Source organism: Rhinopithecus roxellana, chromosome 5 (genome assembly GCF_007565055.1).
Source record: "Rhinopithecus roxellana isolate Shanxi Qingling chromosome 5, ASM756505v1, whole genome shotgun sequence".
Lineage (NCBI taxonomy): Eukaryota > Metazoa > Chordata > Mammalia > Primates > Cercopithecidae > Rhinopithecus > Rhinopithecus roxellana.
Window position 1 is genome coordinate 167,849,556 of NC_044553.1, and position 23,855 is coordinate 167,873,410.

At 36.8% G+C, this 23,855-nt stretch overlaps 1 protein-coding gene across 5 annotated transcripts in view; it reads right to left on the minus strand.

Moving 5' to 3' along the window:
* LRRC49 (leucine rich repeat containing 49) overlaps nt 1-23,855 on the minus strand; it is a 157,681-nt gene that overhangs the window by 83,623 nt on the left and 50,203 nt on the right. The gene's annotated exons all lie outside the window — the stretch shown is intronic.

Here is a 23,855-nt window from a genome sequence, read left to right on the forward strand (position 1 = left end):
CAGACTTGCCTTGTTTTTGATGACTTGACAGTTTTGAGGAATACCCATCAGTTATTTTGTAGGATGACCCTCTATTACAATTTGTCTGATATTTTTCTCATGATTAGATGGAGGTTAAGATAACTCCTTTTTTTTTTTTTTTTTTTTTGAGACCAGGTCTCACTCTGTCATCCAGGCTGAGTTTCAGTGGTGCAATCATAGCTCATCCTAACCTCAAACTCTTGGGCTCAAGCAATCCTCCCACCTGAGCAACCCAAGTAGTTGGAACTACAGGTGTATACCATCATGCGTGGCTAATGTTTTACTTTTTATTTTGTCTACAAAATGAAAAGGGTCTCACTATGTTGCCCAGGCTGGTCTTGAACTCCTTGGCCCCCCAAAGTGCTGGAATTAACAGGCATGACCACTATGCCCAGCTGGTATATATTATTAATATGACTTATTACTGTTGATGTTGACCCTGATCAAGGCTGAGGCTGAGATTATGTTCTTCAAGTTTCTCCAATGTAAAGTTACCATTGCACCCTCTCCTTTTCATACTCAACTATTTGTAAGGAAGTCACCATGTGCAGCCCACACCTAGGGAGTGGGAAGTTAAGCTCCTTCTCCTTGAGGACAGAGAGTCTGAACTCATGTATATTTATTTTATGCTTTGGGTTATTATCCAATACAATTTTACTATTTTGTTGTTCAAATTGTTCCAGCTTTGGCCATTGGAAGCTCTTTCAATTGGCTCCTATGCCCCTTTGGCTCCCATCGATGTGGATTTTTTTTTTCTTTTTCTGAGCACTTTCTTACTTTCTGGCACTACAAGATTTTCTAGACTCAAGTATTTTCTAGACTAACTCCTGCCATGGTCCTAGAATCAGCCATTTCTGAGGAGCCATAGTTCATTTTATTGGAGGCTAGTATTAGAAACAAAGATCTGGGGGCTAAGTGTACTTCTTGCTACTGTGGGGTCATTTCCTTTAGTCCCTCTCAGCTGACACAGCAAAAAAATATATGTGTGTACAGAAACCTGTGTATATGCATATATCTATAAATATTTCTCTAAGTAACCATCTGTGCCATCTGTGTCTATATTAAGCTAAAGATGAGTTCATACTGATGTTTCCAGCTCTAATCCATCACCAAATGAACCATTCCAGCTTCTTTCCCTTGCTTATCTGAAAGTTTCTACTTCAACAAGAAGTTTGGCTTCAAACCATCAACTCTCCATTTACTTAATTATTCAATTCCAGTATGTATGTATAGAGGTATCAGAATTTTTAATGTGTACCTCCAATGAGAAACAATTTTTATCAACTAAAGTACAATGATTAGGTGTAATTGCTTTTGCATTTAGTCTTACAGGCTCATTTCCAAAGTTTCTTAGGTCAGTGCCTTTTCCCCCACCTCTTTAGGGAGGTTGTTTCATGTATTTGTAATGCAGTTAGATTCTCTTGTCAGTCTGCATTCCTTTCTGAGATCCTCTAAACTCCTAAGTGATTTTTTTAAATTTGCATATATTAAGGCTTACTTTTTATTATGTAAATTTCTACAGGCTTTGACAAATGCATAAGGTCATGTATCCACCATTAAAGTATCTTAGAGAACCGTTTCATGACACCAGAAAAATCTGCTGTACTTTAGCTGTTTGATCTCCTCTCCTCCTCCCAAATCACTAGCAAACACTGATCTTTCTACTGTCACTACAGTTCTGCCATTTCTAGAATGTTGTATACTTGGAATCATGTAATATGTAGCCTTTTCAGATTGACTTCTTTCACTTAGCAATATGCATTTAAGTTTCATCCATGTCTTTCTGTGCCTTCATAGCTCATTTCTTTTCCTCACTGAGCAATATTCCATTGTATGGATGTACCATAGTTTCTTTATCCACTCACCTACTGAGGACATCTTGGCTGCTTCCATTTTTTGTTGATTATGAATAAAGCTGTTGTAAATATTCACCTGCAACTTTTTGTGTGGGCATAAGTTTTCAACCCAAATGGATAAATACCCAAGAGTATAACTGCTGGATATTACAGTAAGACTATGTTTATTTTAGCTTTGTAAGAAACTGCCAAACTGCCTGCCAAAGTGGCTGTATCATCTTGCAATCTTAACAGCTCCCCATCCTCACCAGCATTTGGTATCTGTGTTCTGGGATTTCAGCCACTCCAAGAGGTACGTAGTGGTATCTCATTGTTTTAATATGCAATTCCCTAATGACAAAAGATGCTGAGCATTTTTTCATATGTATACTTGCCATCCATATATCTTCTTTGTGTTTTCAGTTCTTTTGCCCATTTTAAATTGGATTCTTTCTTTTCTTACTGGGGAATTTTAGGATTTTTTTGAAAATTTGGATACAATTCTTTTATGAGATATATGTTTTGCAAATATTTATCCCAGTCTGTGGCTTGTCTTTTCATTTTCTTAACAGTGTCTTTCACAGGACAGATGTTTTTAATTTTAACGATGCCCAACTTAACAATTTTCTCTTTCATGGATCCTACTTTTTGGTCTTGTATCTAAAAACGAATTGCCAAATCCAAGGTTGTCTGGATTTTCTCCTAAGTTTTCTTTAGAAGTTTAATAGTTTTGTGTTTTACAGTTAAGTCTATGATCCATTTTGAGTTAATTTAGTGAAAGGTGTAAGGTCCCTGTCTATATTCCTTTCTCTTTTTCATATGGACATCCAATTGTTCCAATACCATTTGTTGAAAAGACTATCCTTTCTCTATTGACTTGCTTTTGCTCCTTTATCAAAGATCACCTGACTATATTTATATGGGTCTATTTCTGGCCCTTTTATTTGGTTCCATTGATATATGTGTCTACTCTTTCACCAATACCACACTGTCATGATGACTGTAGTTTTATACGGGATCTTTATTATGTAGCTTTGAAATGATTTAAACACTTAGTTTATTTACTACATGAATGACACATGTTTTTCTGTGATAAGAACATGAAGTTTAATTCCTCTCCCTGTAAGAATGTTCTATCACTCCTCATCAGACCACATACATGAGTTATTGGGCTCAACTCCTGGACTCTAAAAACACATATAAACCCAAGATTTTGACAGATTGGTAACTTAGGCTTTGTCAGGGCTACTCTATGTCAGACACTTCTCCAAAGACCAAAATATCAGACTAGCAGGGTTGCTGTCTGGCAGACTTTGAACTATCCTCCAAAGCCCAGCAACACTGGCACTGCTTGCTAGTGTTGAGGGACCTTGCACATTGTTATGGATGTACCCTGTGGTGATCAAACCATCCCTCTTGAAACCACATAGAGAAAAGTACTCGCCAAACTTTGATTAGACTTTACATCTGCAGAGGCATGCTTCCATCCTAATTTAACAACTAAACTTTAATAACTGGACTCTAAACTAAAATGGAACTCGTTCAATATGTGGATAATGTACTTTATCTATTGAGTATATTCCCTGTGATGTTTGTTCCTGTTATTCTTCCATTCTTTGAGCATTATGAATAAAAATGATAAGCTCTTTGTATGGCAATAAACTGTGTGATTTGTGAAAACATACTTTGATCATCTGTTTATTTTAACCATAGAAAACATTCTTGCAAAAGGTTAGTGTGAATCCTCCAACTTTATTCTTCAGTATTGTGTCACTATTCTAGGTCTGGCCTTTTCATACAAACTTTAGAATCCAACTGTTGATATCTATAACCTATGAGATTTTGACTGAGATTTCCTTCCCTCCTTCCCTTCCTCCTTCCCTCCCTCCCTCCCTCCCTCCCTCCCTCCCTCCCTCCCTTCCTTCCTTCCTTCCTTCCTTCCTTCCTTCCTTCCTTCCTTCCTTTCTCTCATGGAGTTTCGCTCTAGTTGCCCAGGCTGGAGTGCAATGGCACAATCTCGGCTCACTGCAACCTCCACCTCCCGGGTTCAAGCAATTTTCCTGTCTCAGCCTCCCGAGTAGCTGGGATTATAGGCATGCACCACCACGCCCAGCTAATTATTTGGTTTTTTTTTTTTTTTTTTTTTTTTTTGAGATGGAGTCTCGTTCTGTTGCCCAGGCTGGAGTGCAGTGGCCGGATCTCAGCTCACTACAAGCTCCGCCTCCCGGGTTTACGCCATTCTCCTGCCTCAGCCTCCCGAGTAGCTGGGACTACAGGCGCCCGCCACCTGGCCCAGCTAGTTTTTTTTTTGTACTTTTTAGTAGAGACGGGGTTTCACCGCATTAGCCAGGATGGTCTCGATCTCCTGACCTCGCGATCCGCCCATCTCGGCGCCTCAAAGTGCTGGGATTACAGGTTTGAGCCACCGCGCCCGGCCTAATTATTTGTATTTTTAGTAGAGACAAGGTTTTACCCTGGCCAGGCTGGTCTTGAACTCCTGATCTCGGGTGATCCACCCGCCTCGGCCTCCCAGAGTGCTGGGATTACAGTCGTGAGCCACCACTCCTGGCCAGGATTTTCATTTTTTAAAGAAATAATCACTTTTCTAAATAATACCACAGGGCACCTTGGTAAAACTCATTTATATTAGAGTCGTTCTCATTCAGTACACAAATACTTTACAAATACTTTATTTATTCAGGCACTAAATTACCAGTACTTTATAGTATATAAATACTTTATTTATTCAGGCACTAAATTAAATATCTCTTCTCACTGTGTCAAGAAAAGCTAGATTATATAGAATATTCATGGTATAGAAAATAATAAATAGGTACTAACAAGGTTGAGGCAAGTTATACAGCAAGAATAAAGTTTGCTGTTTTTATTGTCATATTTAAATATTTATTCTATGTTTTCCTCACACTGAATGTAAAAAGACACCCTGCTATTAATTATTTTACTTCAGAGCTTATCTTTACCAATTTGAAAGGTAAACTTCACGATTTATATGCAACTCATAGTGTTCGAGACATGTTTAGATAAATATGGGAAGGCATTTTTTTTTAACAAACTAGTATATGAAGGTGAAAATGCGAGTTTATAAATTTAAACTTAATCATCACTTCAAGTATAAACAAGCTTGAACAAACATAATTTTTCCCACCTAGCATTGCCAAAATTCATTTTCTTCATCAATATAAAAATCTCAGAACAGTTTCTGGTATTTGTGATGGCTTTTTATCTCTTTCCCCCATAGTTGTGTACATAAAGCTTGAATCAAATAAAAATGCTTCAGAAGGCAATGTTTTATTTCTTCCACTTTGTTAAAGTGAACTAACTCATCACCTTCCCTCCACAAATCTGCTTCTCTATGTGTATTTTCTATCTGAAAAATGATGTCACCATCAAACCAATAATTGAGAATGGGAACTCTAAAGAGTCATGAAGCGATTTTAAGCAAGGTGGGTAATAATGATCAGAATAGTATTTTAGAAAAATCACAACTTAATAAAGTCATGGAGGGCATATGAAAAAGAAAAGAGATAAGAATCAAAAGCTAGTTATAAAGTAGATTGCAGTAATAGAGGTGAAAAACAGGGCTTAACATGTTAAAAACCAAGGTAGTAGTCGGGAGAGTAAAGAGGGGATAGGTTCTATGGAAGTTTAGAGTATAGCATGGACAGAAATTAGTAATCATTTGGATGTGATAAAGAAAGGAATCCAGAATAACTCCAAGTTTCTCTCTCAAGTGAACAACTAGATAAGTTATGGTTACAAGGGTTCATACTCTGTCAAAATTCATTGAACTCCACACTTAAAATATGTTCATTTTATTATATGTAAATTATATCTTTAAAAATTGACTTACAGAGAAATTTTAAATTATAAAAAATATATATTTGACAGATTATCTTTTCATCTATCAAGTCTCCTTTTCCTGGAACGCTGTTATGTTGGTGGACAATGGCTATTAAGATACAATTCAAAACGGTTTTCACTAAGTTTTCCTGCAGCTACCATAGGATGGGTTCACTAATTTCAAACTTAAGGTGTTAACTAATGTGAAGAGCAGAGGTAAGAGAACCAGTAGATGTTGAAGAGCATTTTTTTTTTCCAATACTTGGCCTAACTCAATAGAATTAAACTGTAAGTTTCTTGAAGACTGGAACGATACTGTGACCACCGCTCCAACACCTAACTTAAGACCTATCTTTAGTAAGTGTGCAATAAAGTTTTGGTGAATGAATGAAAAAATGTGATGAATTGAAATAATTCCAAAGGGCTTATCCTTGATTTTAAAAAAGTGAATGAGTGAATTTTCTTACACTTTTCTTGGAATTATTATTTAAAAGATAACATGATATTTAAGTATCATTACAATATATATTACTAATTAGGCAGATGCACTTAAAAGTGAAAATAATATATACAAAAGCACAGACAAGCTGGAAAACTTAATTTTATTATAGACAGATTCTAATTTTATTGCTATTTACTATTTATTTACAAGCTAGATTGTAGAGTCTACGATTCGTTTCTTATTGCTAAGTATAATTTTAAACTAAAGTGATTGTAACTGTTCCCAGCCCTGTCTCTCAAGTATTCCTTTGGGGAATTAAATTGATCTAATAATTGCCAATGGAATTGGTCTAATAATGGGTGGTGTCACACACAAAACAGTATCTTCATTTAATTAAATACAAAGCACTTTTTTATGTATAGAAGAAAACAGTATGCCCAGTACACATTATAAAGAACTTCAGAGATCTAAAAGACCTGTAGATGCCCATATGGTCTATGTCTATAATTCAAGCACAACAAAAAAGTGGCATCAGGAATGGGGACACCACTGCGATCCTCAGTAGGTACTATCCGGGCAACTGCTCCCAGATCAGCTACTACTGTTGACAGTCAGACTGAAGTCTTTATGCTTTGAATAGTTTTATTAAAGTAAAAATAAATCTGGATTTGATCCAGAAAATTCCTCACAAAATTTTACTTCCATCTGCCAGGCATTTGACCAATAAACATGCCAGACATTCCTAGAAGCTCACTGACAAAGACCATATGATTTTAAAGACATTCGCTAACCAAATAAAACAATACTCTTAAGTACAAATACAGGCTAATGATGGGTTATGTTTTACCTAACGAAAGAAAATCAAAAGTAGACTGTTTAAAAAGAGAAACAAATCTGGAAATAAAATAGTAAGTATAGTGAAATACTAGCTTTTAAAAACAGTCTCTCTCTCTCTCTCTCCATTCCCCTTCCTTTTTTTTTTTTTTTTTTTTTTTGTTGTTGTTGTTGTTGTTGCGGAGGGTTTAAGAACACTCAATTGCTCTCATCTCTTTAGAGTACCAAGAATGAAAAAGCTTTGGTCTAAAGGCTGACATTTAACTTATAATTGACTTTAATCTTTTTCCAGATTACTCATACATTTGTTCTTCCCCTAGTAGTCTCCTCACATTGCCGCATCTGCTTCCTATCTGCTAAAGAACCTATAGAGAAACAATCTGTCCCTACTGACCAAAATTCATATCCCAAAAGGAAAAGAAAATATTTTAGTCCATTTTATGCTTACTTCATAAAATACAGAGAAAGAAATAAAATTCCCATATATGCATGTAGCACACAACATAGATATTTAACTAACAATTCCTAAATATCAGTCAAATATCTCCAACTAGAAATTTTCCCCCTCTAAGTAAGCTAAGTACTTTAGAAAAGGGGGTTTTACTCTTTTATACCAGCAAGGTACCATGATCTCTGAAATAATCTTAATAAAAAGCTCACTTATTTTATATTGATCAGTGAGAATTTTACTATTTGCCTAGAGGGCTGAAGTGAAATGGAACAATAGAATAAATCATCAACTGTGCTCACAAGGACTGAAATATATATAACTGACAAACATAAAATAACTAGAAAGATGTAAAATATATGATCAAATATTAAAGAGCAATGCACAGTTAAAGAAAAGTGCACATAATGCAGGTATTTGTATTCTGAGAGAATGATGAACTAAAACTACTGGTCTCAAATGCATTCATGATCTGCTAAAAAAACAAATGAGGACTACATAGAAAAATAAATCAATAAATAAACGTAGGAACCCAGAGAGGGAAACAGAATGTAGAAACTGACCTTTATGCTGTGACAGCATTTTGCTAAACCTAATGAAATTGAGATTTGGTTTACATGATCTTCAAGGCTGAGAGATAGAAGACAATCCTAGGAGTCACTCAAGTTTGAGAGTCTAACTAGTAGATACCTGTTGATAAATCTGGGACCCTAAGAGCAAGATCCTCAAAATTTGATTAGTTATAAACTTTCTTACTGACAGCCCCTGAAATATTGTCTATCTCAAAGCTTGAGGCTAACACTAGAAAGGGTAGAAAACTTTTCCCTGATTACTTGTAACCACAGACCACAACTGTCCCAGGGAAAAGTCTTCAGGGGCTTTATCTGCTAAGATAACATGGAGCTGTCATCTTCTAAGATAACAATCCATGGAGCTGTCATCTCCTAAGATAATAATGCCTTCTTCTGGAATACTTCTTGAAGGACCTGCCTGAGGCTGTTTTACAGTTAACTTTTTTTTAATAAGTAGAAATATACTCAAAAATAACAGTAAAATGTATGCTACAGTTGGCCCTCCATATCCATGGGTTCTACATCTATGAATTCAATCAACCTCAGATTAAAAAAAAAAAGAAAATTCCAGGCCTCTTGCCTGTGGCACCTCCAGCCACAGCAACCCACCCACCCATGGTTTACCCCTGCAGAAGCGACCCTGCCCATAGCACCCCAAGTTGGAGTGCCTCCCGGCCACAACGCCTCCACCACCTCCGCTGGAGCACACCTCCCAAGCCCACGGTGCCCCCTACCAGAGCACCTCCCACCCTCAGTGCCCCTGCCAGAGTGCCTTTTGCTCACAGCATTGCCCACTGGAGCACATCCTGCCCACAGTGCCCCTGCTGCTCCTGTTGAAGCACCTACACCCATGCCCCATTTGCTGTCCCCTATGGAGTGCTGTTGTCCATGGTCTGGGAACACCTCAGCCTCTCTATCCCAGCCAAAGCTCAACCGTGAGAGACCAGAGGACAAAGCTGTTGACCCAGTCCCAGTACCACAGGGCTAGAGCATGCATCGCAGTAGTGTAGAGCTGAGCCTTGCCCCCCAAAAGCATCCAGAAATGAAGCGATTCAACTATACCCAACTTACACCACAGTCAAAAAACCCTAAGGGCAATAAAGATCATAAAAACAAAAAGCCTCACCCAAAGGACAACAACTTCAAATAATAAAGAATCATCAACTGTCACAGAAGAAAGACCCAGCACAAGAACTCTGGCAACTGTAAAAGCCAGTGTGTCTTCTTACCTCCAGATGATCACACTAGCTCCCCAGTAGTGGATCCTAACCAGAATGAAATGGCTGAAATGCCAGGCAGAGAATTCAGAACCTGGATGATAATGAAGCACACTGAGATACAAGAAAAGGTTGAAACCCAACCCAGGGAAAACAGTAAAACAACCCAATAGCTGAAAGATGACATAACCATTTAAAAAAAGACCAAACTCAACTTCTGGAAATGAAAAATTCCAGGAATTTCAAAATACAATTGGATGCATTAAAAGCAGAACAGACCAAGATGAGAAAAGAATCTTGCAGCTTGGCCAGGCACGGTGGCTCACACCTGTAATCCCAGCACTTTGGGAGGCCAAGGCAGGTGGATCATCTGAGGTCAGGAGTTTGAGACCAGCCTGTCCAACATGGCAAACCCCATCTCTATGAAAAACACAAAAATTAGCTGGGTGTGGTGGCACATGCTTGTAGTCCCAAGTACTCGGGAGACTGAGGCTGAAGAATCACTTGAACCCACGAGATGGAGGTTGCAGTGAGCCAAGATCATGCCACTGCACTACAGTCTGGGTGACAGAACAAGACTCTGTCAAAAAAACCCACAAAAAAACAAAAAAAACCTCACAGCTTGAAGGCCACTCCTTTGAAGCAACACAGGCAGACAAAAATGAAGAAAAAATAATTTTAAAAAATAACGGAATCTCTGAGAAATAGGGGATTACAAAGAGACCAAACCTATAACTCGTTTGTATTTCAGAAAGAGGAGAAACAACAAGCAACTTGGAAAATGTATTTGAGGATATAGTCCAAGAAAATTTTCCCAATCTTGCTTGAGAGGGTGACATACAAATTCAAGAAATTCAGAGAACCTCTGTGAGATACTATGCAAGATGACCATCCCCAAAACATAGTCATCAGATTCTCCAAGGTCAATGCAAAAGAAAAAAATCTTAAATGCAGCTAGAGAAAAACTTACAAAGGGAACCCCATCAGGTTAACAATGTACCTTTTAGTAGAAACCTTATAAGCCAGAAGAGATTTGGGGTCTGTTTTCAATATCCTTGAAGAAAAGAAATTCCAACCAAGAATTTCATATCATTCCAAACTAAACCTCATAAGCAAAGGAGAAATGAAATCCTTTCCAGACGAGCAAAAGCTAAGGGTATTCATTACCCCTAGACCTGCCTTATAAGAGCTTCTAAAGGAAGTGCTAAACATGGAAATTAATGAACGATACCTGCCACCATAAAGACATACTTAAGCACATACTTAACTGATATTATAAAGCAACTATATGATCAAGTCTACATAGTAGCCAGCTAATAGCATGATGACAAAATCAAATCCTCACAGTCCAATACTGACCCTGAATGGAAATGGGCTAAATGCCCCCACTTAAAAGGGATGGAGTGCCAAGTTAGATAAAGAAGCACAAACCAACTGACAACAGTCTTCAAGAGACACATCTCACAAGTAACGACATATATAGGCTCAAAGTAAAGAAATGGAGAAAGATCTATCAGGCTAATAGGAAACAAAAAACAGGGGTAGCTATTCATATATCAGATAAAACAGGTTTTAAGCCAACAATGATCAAAAAGCACAAAGAAAGGGCATTACATAATGATAAAGGGCTCAATCCAATAAGAATACTTAATTATTCTAAATATATACGCACCCAACCCAACAGTGGAGCACCCAGATTAAAAAAAAAAAGTTCTTAGCAATCTGTGAAGAGATTCAGACAACCAAACAATAATACTCAGAACTTCAACCTCCACTAATAACATTAGACAGATCATCAAGGCAGTAAACCAGCAAAGATATTCTGGACTTAAATTTGACACTTGACTAATTGGACCTAATAAGACATCTACAGAACACTCCAACCACCAACAAGAAAAATATACATTCTTCTTGTCTGCATATGGCACATACTCTAAGACTGACTACATGCTCAGCCATAAGGCAAGTCTCAGGAAATTCAAAAATCAAAATCAAATCAACCACACAGGTGGACAACAGCACAATAAAAATAGCAATCAATATTGAGGAGATCTAACAAAACCATACAATTACATGGAAGTTAAACAACTTGCTCCTAAATGACTTTTGTGTAAAGAACAAAACTAAGGAAGAAATCAAAAAATTCTTTGAAACTAATGAAAATGGAGACATAACATATCAGAATCTTCGGGACACAGCTAAAGCAGTGCTAAGAGGAAAATTTATAGCACTAAATGTCCACATCAAGAAGTTAGAAATATCTCAAACTAACAACCTAATGTACCTAGAGGAACTAGAAAAATAAGAGCAAACCAACCCCAAAGCTAGCAGAAGAAAAGAAAAGAAATAACCAAAATCAGAGTTGAACTGAATGACATTGACTGAATGACAAAAATCCATACAAAAGATCAATGAAACCAAATGGTGGTTCTTCAAAAGATTAAAGATTTTAAAAAGATTGAAAAGATTCATAGACCACTAGATAGATTAATAAAGGAAAAAAAAAAAGGAGAGAAGACCCAAATAAACACAATCAGAAATGACAAAGGTAACATTACAACCAACTCCACAGAAATACAAAAAAATCATCACATTATTGCTAATACCACTATGCACATAAACTAGAAAACCTAAAAGAAATGAATAAATTCCTGGAAACACACAGCCTCCCAAGATTGAACCAGGAAGAAATTAAAGCCCTGAACAGCCCAATAATGAGCTCAGAAATTAAATCAATAATAAAAAGTCTACCAAACAAAAAAAGCCCTAGACCAGATGGATTCACAGTTGAATTCTTCCAGATATACAAAGAAGAGCTAGTACCAATCCTATTAAATGTATTTCAAAACATTGAGAAGGAGGGACTACTCCCTAATTCAGACTACAAAGCCAGCATCATTCTGATACCAAAGCCTAGCAGAGACACAGAAAAAAAAAAAAAAAAAAAAAAAAAGCTTCACATCAACATCTCTGATGAACACAGATGCAAAAATCCTCAACAAAATATAAGCAAATCCAGAAGCACATCAAAAATCTAATTCACCATAATCAAGTAGGCTTTATTCCTGAAATGCAATGTTGGTTCAACATATACAAATCAATTAATGTGATTCACCACATAATCTGAATTAATTACAAAAACCATATGACCATCTCAATAGACACAGAAAAGGCCTTCACAAAAATTCAAAATCCCTTCATGTTAAAAACCATCAACAAATTAGGCAACGAAGGAACACACTTCAAAATAATAAGACCCATATAACATAAACCTATAGCCAACATCATCATACTGAATGGGCAAAAGCTGGAAGCATTCCCCTTGAGAACTGGAAAAAGACAAGGATGCCCATTTTCCCTACTCCTATTCGACATAGTACTAGAAGTCCTAACCAGAGCTATCAGGCAAGAAAAAGAAATAAAAGGCATCTAAATTAGGGAGACAGAAAGTTAAACTGTCTATCTGCACAGACAATATAATTCAATACCTAGGAAAACCCGTAGACTCCATCACAAGGCTTCTAGAACTGATAAACAACTTTAGTAAAGTTTCAGGATACAAAATCAATGTACAAAAATCAGTACCATTTCTATACATCAATAATGTCTAGGCTCAGCAAAATCAAGAACACAATCCCATTTATTGTAGCCAGAAAAAGAATAAAATACCTAGGGATACAACTTACCAAGGAGGGGAAAGATGTCTGCAATGAGCAATACAATGCATTACTGAGAAATCAGAGGCAACATAAACAAATGGAAACACATTCCATGCTCATGGATAAGAAGAATCAACATTGTTAAAATAACCATACTACCCAAAGCAATTTACAGATTCAATGCCATTCCTATAATACTGACTATTGGATATCATTTTTCATAGAATTAGAAAAACTATTCTAAAAATCATATGGAGGAACCAAAAGAGAGCTGGAATAGCCAAAGCAATCCTAATAAAAAGAATGAATCCAGAGGCGTCACATTACCTGACCTCAAACTATACTACAAAGCTACAGTAACTGAAACAGCATGGTACTGGTACAAAAACAGACACATGGACCAATGGAACAGGATAGAGAACCCAGAAATAAAGCCATACACCTACAACTACCTGATCATTGACAAAGTCAACAATAACTACCATAGGGAAAGTACTCCCTATTCAATAAATGGTGTTGAGATAACTTGCTAGCCACATGTAGAAGATTGAAATTAGACCCCTTCCTCTCACCATATTCAAAAATTAACTCAACATGGATTAAACACTTAAATCTAAGACCTAAACCAATAAAAACCCTAGGAGAAAACCTAGGAAATACCATTCTGGACACTGGCCTTGGCAAATAATTTATGACTATGTCTTCAAAAACAATGCAACAAAACAAAAAATTGACAAGTAGGACCTAATTAAACTAAAAAGCTTCTGCACAGCAAAGAAACTACCAACAGAGTAAATAGACAACCTATAGAATGGGAGAAAATATTGGCAGACTATGCATCTGACAAAGGTCTAATATCCAGAATCTATAAAAAACTTGAATCAGCAAGCAAAAAACAACCCCATTATAAAATGGTCAAAGAACATGAACAGACATTTCGTAAAAGAAGACATACATGTGGCCAACAAATATATGAAAAAATGCTCATATCATCACTAATCACTAGAGAAATGCAAATCAAAACCACAATGAGATGCTGGTGAAAAGGGAGAACACTTATACATTGGAGAAAAGGGAACACATACACTGCTGGTGGGAATGTAAAATAGTCAATCCATTGTGGAAAGCAGTATGGAGATCCCTCAAAGAACTTAAAACAGAATTACCATTTGACCCAACAATACCACTATCGGGTATATATCCAAAGGAAAATAAATCATTCTACCAAAAAGACACATGTTCATCACAGCACTATTCACAAAAGCAGACATGGAATCAACCAAGATGCCCATCATCAGTGGACTGGATAAAGAAAATGTGGTACATATACACCATAGAATACTACACAGCCATAAAAAAAAAAAATGAAATGTCTTTTGCAGCAACATGGATGCAGCTAGACTCCATTATCCTAAGCAAACTAACATAAGAACAGAAAACCAAATATTGCATGTTCTCACTTATAAGTGGGAGCCAAACAATGAATACACATGAACACAAAGAAGAGAACAAAGACACTGGGGACCACTTGATGGGGGAGGGTGGAGAGAAGGCATATCTTGGAAGTCCACCTATCTGGTACTGTGCTCACTACCTTGGTAATGGGATCATTCACATACCAAGCCTCAGCGACCCGCAATTTACCCACGTAACTAACGTGCACATGTACCCCTGAACTTAAAATTTTAAAAATAAATAAAAATAAAATATAAAATAAAAAATTCCACAAAGTTCCAAAAAGTAAAACTTGAATTTACTGTGTGCCAAGTACTACGTTGTATTCACACAAATGAAGTGATGTGTAGGTATTGTAATAGGCATTGTAAGTAATCTAGGGATGATTTAAAGTATACAGAAGGATGTACATAGGTTATACACAAATATTATGCCATTTTATATTGGGGAGCATTGGTGGATTTTGGTATCCATGGGAAGGGGCGAGTGGATTCCTAGAAACAATCCCACAAAGATACGGAGGGAAAACTATATAGTACATCATAAACCAAAAACATGGTCACTTATTATAATTAACAAGTATTGTGTGCCATACATAACTGCATATGCTATGCTTTGATATGACTGGCAGCTCAGTAGGTATGTTTACATCAGGATCACCAAAAACACATATGTAATGAGTTGCGCCATGATGTTATGATGGCTATGATATCACTAGACAATAGGAGTTTTTCAGCTCCTATATAGTCTAGGTAACCACCATTGTAAATGTGGTCCATCATTGACCAAAATGTTATGCAGTGTATGACTATATAGGTATGTGTGTTGTATGTAAACCTAAAGTGTTTCGGAAAGACCAGGGCTTGGCAAACTACAGCCCACAGGCCAAATATGCTCTATCACCTGTTTTTGTATGGCTCACAAGTTAATAATGGCCTCCATGTTTTTAAATGGTTAGAAAAAATGTCAAAAAAGACTATGTCATAAGTGAAAATGATACGAAACACAAATGTCAGTGTCCATAAATAAGTTTTATTTAAATACAGCTCTGCCCATTCATTTACGTATTATTTAGGGGTGCTTTTGTGTTACATAGGAAAAGTTAAGTACTTGAAACAGAGACCACCTGGCCTGCAAAGAATCATGTACATGATACCAATCTAAGTTATCTAAATACACACATACACACATACATATACACATGCATATTTCCTAATTCTATCCACTGAGATGGCCCACGAACAATGATACCTCAAAAAGGATAAGCACACCTTGCACTCAAATCTTAGTTTCTAAACAGCATTCTCCACTAAAAGTCATTAGAACTCCTTGGAGAAATGGCTGATTCCAGAGCTAGGATTGCAAAAGTGTAAGATGAGCCTGGAACATCTTGTTGGGCCAGAAGGGAAGAAGGAACTTAAAGAATGAGGACACATCAAATGAGAACAGGAGTCTGCTTGAGAAATCAGAGAAAATTTGAACATCAAAATAAATAATAGTAGTAAAGGATTACATCCCTCTTTTGTTCCCTGTATAAAAAAAACTTTGCTAATAGAATCATAATTCCTGAGAGCTAAAAGTATGACCCCCTGTAATATTAATACAAGTACATTTTAACAGATATTCACAGCTTTAAAAGGCGTGACTCGAAGGATTAATGCCTTGGAGAATGAAAAGCAGTGGGTAAAGCAAACATGTTCTATCAGGAGTGCAATGAGGTAAAGTTAGACTTAGACAGAGGTATGTGTGTGCTTATCTATAATGTGTTAATATATATTTGAGAGATATGAACTCTCTGAGAGGGACAGAACCATGCTGTGGAGTAAGGAAGAACCTCTAATATCTAGGTCAGGCAGACAGATGGCAAAGAGGGGTGGAGAACTGAAAGTAGAACACACATGAACACACACACGTGTGCACACACGTACACACACACAGGAAATGGGACGAAATGACCCAAAGTAATGGAGTTGGCTACTTCTAACACTAATGTGAGCAAAGGCATGAAAGAGGAAATAAAGTTTATTGGACATCTATTGTTATTATCTTCTTTCCCAACTTCCCTTCCCTTGGTAACAAAACACCCTTTTCCTGTAGTAAATCCAGTCCACAAACTGATCCCACTCCCATTGTCCTAGGGGATAAGGACCATATGTCCCAAGATTCAGTATGTTATGTATGTCCCTGGCTGCGGTGATTTATTCCAAGTGAGCACCTGACGTAAACAAACACAATCAGAATCCTCTGCAGCAGTGCTTCCCAGACTGTAATGTGCATTTAAATCAGCAGGGGACCTTTTTAAAATGACAGTTCTCACCCAGAAGGTCTAGGGTAGGGCTTGAGATCCTGGGCTTCCAATGAGCTTCCCAGTGATGCTAATACTGCTGGTTCAGGGACACAATTTTGAACATTAAGGCTCTTCAGAACCTTCTGCCAGAGCAATCAGGGACGAAGCACTCTTTATACTAGAGCTGCTAAGTGACAGACTGTGATTCTCAGGCTGTTGGCTTTTCCAAAAGCTGCAAGGTTTTTTTTCATATTTCTGTCACTCACATCTTTGTGTGTTCTCTGTCATTAGGTTACATACTCATAGAAAACAAAAGTCATATGTTTAACTTCTGTTACTCTCCACAATGCCTTTTTTGGTGTTTTATACATAAAGACGCATAATCAATGTTCTTCAACAACCAACTTGAAAAAAAACTTGAATTCTTTAGATGAAAGAGATGGAGAAGGTATTTTAATGAAATTGTAAAGGACAGGAAGGAGGAGGATCAGCTACTGGCTATCACTATTGAGGTAAAAATAACACATCCTCAGGATATCCCTAAGATAACCTTAGATCCTAAAGCCACCCAGCTATGAAAAACTGGCATCACTCATAATCCCTGAAGTAGGTCATTTTGGAGAATAACAAGCCAATACCCATGAAATGCCAAAAAGCAAGCCCCAAAAACAAGTTCAAAGAAACTAGCAGAAAAATATTATTAATTTTATTTCACATTTACTGAGTGCTTCCCAGGATATTCCTAAACCAAAAACTATGGTCTCTAACCTGGGGGCCTACAACTGACATTGTCTATTTCTTTTTAAGCCATAAAAAGGAAGTTTTATGGAAATAAAGTGGACTATAATAGAAATTTCCCAAAAGAGGATTATAAATGGCCAAAATATAGATGAAAAAACTCAATCAAGGAAATTTGTTAAATTAAAAACACAATGAGATATCATCTCACACCTGTCAGGATGGGTATTTTATCAAAAAGACAAGAGATAAGTGTGGGTGAGGATGTGGAGAGAAGAAAACCCTTGTACATTGTTGCTGGCAATATAAATTAGTACAATCATTATAAAAAAGAGTATGGAGGTTCCTAAAAATATTAAAATTAGAGCATTGAACCAGCAATCCCATTTCTGGGTATATTCCAAAGGAAATTCATCCCATATGAACCAGCAATCCCATTTCTGGGTATATTCCAAAGGAAATAAAGTTAATATGTTGAAAAGATATCTGTACTTCCATGTTCATTGCAGCATTATTCACAATAACCAAGATACGAAATCAACCTAAGCATCCTTAAATAGATGAATGGATAAAGAAAATGTAGTATATACGCACAGTGGAATACGGTTTAGCCTCAAACAGAAGTAAATCTTTTAATTTTTGACAACATGGACAAACCTGGAGGATATTATGCTAAGTGAAATAAGCCAGGCACAGAAAGACAAATACAACATGATCTCACTCATATGAGGAATCTAAAAAAGTTGAACTTAGAGAAGCCAAGAGTAGAATGGTAGTTATCAGGGGCTATGCTATGATCATGTAGGGTGATTGGGGAGATGTTGGTCAAAGGATACAAAATTTCGGTTGGACGGAGGAATTAGTTCAACATGGTGATTATATATAATAACAATGTATTGTATACTTAAAAATTGCTAAGACTTCAAATGTTCTTTAATAAAATCTTTAAATAAGACTTTAAATGTTCTTATTACAAAAAAAGATAAGTATGTGAAATAACATATATGTTAATCAGTTTTAGTCATTCTATAATGTGTATATATACATATCTCAAAACATTATCTTGTATACCACAAATATATACAACTTTTATTTGTTCATTTTAAAAATGTTTAAAAACACAAAACCAAACAATGCCCAGAGACTAGCTGACAGTTCTAAACTACTCTTTTAAGATATTTCGGGGTGTATAATTAAGTCACTGTGATACCTTTCTGTGTATCCAGAATAAACAAGCCTAACTGTTTCACTTCCAGAAGTATCCTCTTTATGGAGAATCCCAACTTCCTTACTGGCATGCAAGCAAAAATTTTTAAAGAAGAAAATAGCCTCCTCTTTTAACCAAGCCCAGTGCCCTTAGTGATCAGACAATTATTTTCCTTCCTGAGCAAGCTGAGTTTCATCCCTACAAAAAAAATGTCATCTATAATACTAAAAACAAATATAAAGGAAACAAATTCAACTCATCTAATAACCTAGACAGACACAAACACACACCCCACCCACACACACACACAGGTTGTTAAATACAGAAATAATGTATTGTTGATTTAAAGGGAATTAACATTCTTTAAGTACCAGACAGGTAAATGGCAGAGATGATATACAATGATGACAATTTGAAAATCTGGTAGATAGAGCTTCCAATTTTTGCCATAACAGCATCAGACTCACCTTCCCAATGTAAACAACTATGAAACTGAACAAAATATATGAAGCAGATGCTGAACAACAGACAGCTCAGGGCTGTGATCCTTGGGAGAAGACAGACATATAAAAGCCACATTCATCTTGGCTTTCTGCCTGAAGATACTTTCCAGATCATAGCACAGGGAAGGGGAGCTAGAGGGAGAACAGAGGTGTCACTGGGTAGACGAAATAGAAGTCAGAATTTGGGTCTGCTGAGGCTACCGGAATTTGGGTGAAGGGGAATGGAGAGGAGGGAATCTTATAGAGAAGGAACTCCAGGAGTCTGCATAAGGGTCTCTTGAGTATTTGGCTAAATATTAGGATGTGGGTACACAGGGTGTAATTCCACAAAGCCTAGCAAAATATAACTATTGAGGGGCTGTGAGATGAAGGGTATCTATGGGTCACATGGAACTGGGAAACACTGCAATTCCAACCAAACAGAGTGAAGAGACATCAATGAATACCCAGATTATATATCTGAAGTCCAAGAACGGCCATGCCTTAGGTGTAAGGCGACTCCGTGTCAAGAAACAATGTGAATATCTTCATGTTTCTGCATGGTAAGGGCTTTCTGAGCAAAGAAAATTGGCACTTTGATTAAAGGGTGACTGAATAGATAGAAATGATAAGAGCAATGTGGACATTCAGGCCGGGCACAGTGGTTCACACCTGGAATCCCAGCACGTTGGGAGGCCGAGGCAGGCAGATCATCTCAGGCCAGGAGTTTGAGACCAGCATGGCCAACATGGTAAAACCCTGTCTCTACTAAAAGTAAAAAAGTAAGTCGGGTATGGTGGCGCACACCTGTAGTCTCAGCTACTTGGGAGGCTGAGGCAGGAGAATTGCTTGAACCCTGGAGGCGCAGGTTGCAGTGAACCAAGATCGCGCCAGTGCACTCCAGCCTGGGCGACAGAGCAGTGAGACTGGGTCTCAAAGAAAAAAAAAAGAGTAATATAGAAATTTATCTCTAAGTACTATGTGTTTACATTTCAAAGGGTATCAAAATGTGGAGCCATTTATTACATTCCAAAACATTATTGGTCAAAACACCTTTGACTTTTCTCTTCATAGAGGATTTGTTTACATTAGGAAGATAAGGTCTCAGTTTCTCTCTGTGTTCTCTCTTTCTTTCCTGGAGGGGAGAAGGTACAGTTGTGTAAGCAGCTTCTACATAAGCTTCAAGATTAATAATTTGGGGTTTCTCTCATGCACTAGAGGCCCCTCCTCATACATGCAGATGACATATGCATTTATCACATAGCACCATGGGAAAAAAAAATGGAGCATGGGAAACTAATACAAGATATTCTGCAGGTAAATAATCAGTCTACTTTGGATACACAAATCTTGTGTTTACTGTCATAACAAAAATATATATATACATATGTTACAGTAAGTAGCTAGCCAGGCTTGAGTGGGGCTGTAGAGGGCTCCCCAGCAACCAGGAATGTCAGGCGACCTTCAGGTGATGGTCAGGCAGTTGTTACACTGTTTTTCTAAAATAAGAATTGGTTGCAGCAGGCACCAGGGAAAGGCAATCTCCTAATAGATAGAAAAAAACCCTGAAACTGATCATTAGTAGCTTCCCAATAAGATCTACTGATAATTAGTAGCTTCGCGCTGGAGTTGGGCCAGTGGGTTCAAGCATGTGCATTAAGAGGCAAAATGTCAGAGTTTAACTGGTATATGACCTTCTAGGAACAGTTGACTGGTAAGGGAAGAATGCCTCAAGTGAGCATGTGTACAACTCCAGTAAACACACTGCGCATGCAGCCTCTCCCAAATGCAGGCAGGCCACTGTGCATGTGGACAGCCCACCGCAAGGGAATAATCAGGGGAGAAGGGATGCAAGACCTGGGAAGTATGCCAATGCATAAAACTCTAAATCAAAGGTCAAACTAGGCACTTGATCTCCCAAGTTGCCCACTTGGCCCTCTTCCAAGTGTAATTTACTCCCTTTCATTACTGCCCTAAAGCTTTTTAAAAAACTTTCACTCCTGCTCTAAAACTTGCCTTGGTCTCTCTTTTTGCCTTATACCCCTCAGTCAAATTCTTTCTTCTGAGGAGGCAAGAACTGAGATTGCTGCAGACCCACACAGATTTGCCACTGGTAACAGATATAAAAACATATTACTCTAGCTCTATAAGAAGGATCACTTTAGATCTTCCTTTAAAAAATAAAAAACTAAACTAAACTAAAAATAAACCTCAACAGGATCAACCTGATTCTCTAGTAGTTATCAAAACAAAACTCAATAATCCTTAAATCTCTCAACAGAACATCCACAATGCCCAGAATATAATAAAAAGAATTGCCAGATGAGGAAGAAGCAATAAAAATTGAAACATATTATTAACGAGGAAAAAAAGTCACTATAACAGTACCAGAGATGACACAAATGTTGGAATTAGTAGATAAGAACTTTAAAACAGCTATTTTTATAGATTTTAAAAATCTATACAATCAGGTAGACATTTTTGCTTCTGACAGAGGGCTATCTTACCTTTGCATCAAATGAGTTAGGAAACAGGAACAAGGTCTCTATTTTTCTCTCCCAACTTCGAGTTGTCCCGCCTTTCTGGACCAAACCAATGTATTTCTTAAATGTATTTGATTGATGCCTCGTGCCTCCCTAAAATGTATGAAACCAAGCTGCACCCCGACTACCTTGTGCACATGTTCTCGGGACCTCCTGAGGGCTGTGTCATGGGCCATGGCCACTCATATTTGGCTTAGAATAAATCTCTTCAAATATTTTACAGAGTGTGACTCTTTTCATTGACACTACCTCAAATGCCTTTTGGAAGTATTTCTATAATATAAGTACAAGAAATGCACTAGGGGAAACTAGTTATATATCTTAAGTTTGTTTCTAAGTGGATTTTGAATTTAATCTACTTATACTTTGTTTCTGAATATTCTTTGAATTTCCATGCCTTTGTAAAACAAAATACAAAGAAAATCATAAAACGTATGTTGGTCTCAATTTATCATACCTGTTTATTTCTGAACCTAGAAACACCACCTAATATGTAATCATGAGTAATTTTAAGGCCCTTGTCTTTAATAATATGCACCAACATTTTTCCTGCAACTTTTAGAACCTTCACATGAATAAAATCCAAAGGGACCTTTGGTACATCAGTGTTTTCAAAATTGCTACCTCACTGCCATGAATAGCTATCAGCCTCTTAACTATGTATGTGTGAACTCAGACTGACACAAGGTATGCAAGCAGCCTGCTCCCAGGCCTTAGTTTAATTTTAGTTCAAGAAGCCTTTTTTTTAGAAAAACTCTCTCTCTCTCTTACACACACACACACACACACACACACACACACACCCTTTACAGTAATGAAAATGGAGCCTTACAATTATAGAAGAGTATCTGGAAAATTTCCTGTGAGTTTGTAATCATATATATATTTATAAGTTGGTTGAGAAGGTACAGGTAAAAAACCCTCCAATCAACTCATAATGTCCATTAAAGAAAGGCAACCTTTTAGTAGAAAACAATTACAATTTTGGAAAGATTAATTTCAACAACATTTTATAAAATGGAGTTGGAGAGCATACATGGCATCACTCCCCACTTTACAATGTTATAAATAAAATCCATGAGAGTATCTGTATGTATTTTTGTATTTACAGAATTAATGCTTTAAATGGTTATAGGTGCTGATATAAGGAAGATAATAAAAGAAGGTATGTAATAATAATTTAAAAAGTGACTGCTATCCATTAGATTTTTTGCTTTTTCTCTGCTTCAAAGGTAATGCAAAAGGAATACGACAAATATAATAGAGGGTCCCCAGTTTCCCCATTACCTTGTACATTGGCCCCCTTTTCTTTTCTTTTTTCTTTTTTTTTTTTTTACTGTCTACTACCCCTGCCCCACGAACTCTGACTCTTCAGTAAATTGCAAGGCTTGCAGAAAAATCGTCCTCAGAAACTATCATTCTGATGTTTATTGGGACCTCATGCAAGAGGCATGAAAACAGGAAAACCCTCAACAGTGAGGGGTGGTTAAATCCAAAAACTGCTGCTTAAGATAAAATCACAAGGTCACATACTCAACTTTTCAATAGCCTATACAAACTCTGACTCTGTTTCAATCACAGTCACCTGGTTTTCAGGGGCCCCCTAAAAATACATCCGAATGAAGCCTTTAACCTCTGTTCCTGTCACTTGTATAATTTCAAGATGGCAGTAAACTCTACAAGCAATTTAGTAAATTAGAAGATATAAAGCAAATGTATTCTGTTCATTTTAAATGCTAGTTTAAAGCAAATAAACTTATAAAATTTACAACTGTGCAAAATGCTGTAAAGATGTGTATGGCATATAAAGAAATTGATTTCTAATGCTCATTTACCTCTACAGAAACATTAATAGAATAATCTTACAAGTGTAAATGGCAGTAATGCTGGTTCCCTTAAATCAGAAGAAAATCTCCAATGTCTTCAATCATACTGCCACTTGACAAGAGTACGTGGTGTTAACATCCTGCCTATATAGTCAATAATCTGTCTAGCATGAGATCAACAAATACATATGAACTAATAGAAATAAGAAGTCATTTTGACTATAATACAAAAATAAAACAATAAAACAAAATAAAAATTAACTAAACTGAGTAATCTTTAACTTGTGTAAAAAAATTAAAATAAGACTTTATATTAGAGTATAAAGCATTACAACCAGAACACAATCATCTATAACAAACTGAATGTCCTAAGAACAATGAGGAAAATAAAGTTGGTTTATTTTAAACATATTTCTATTTTATAACAT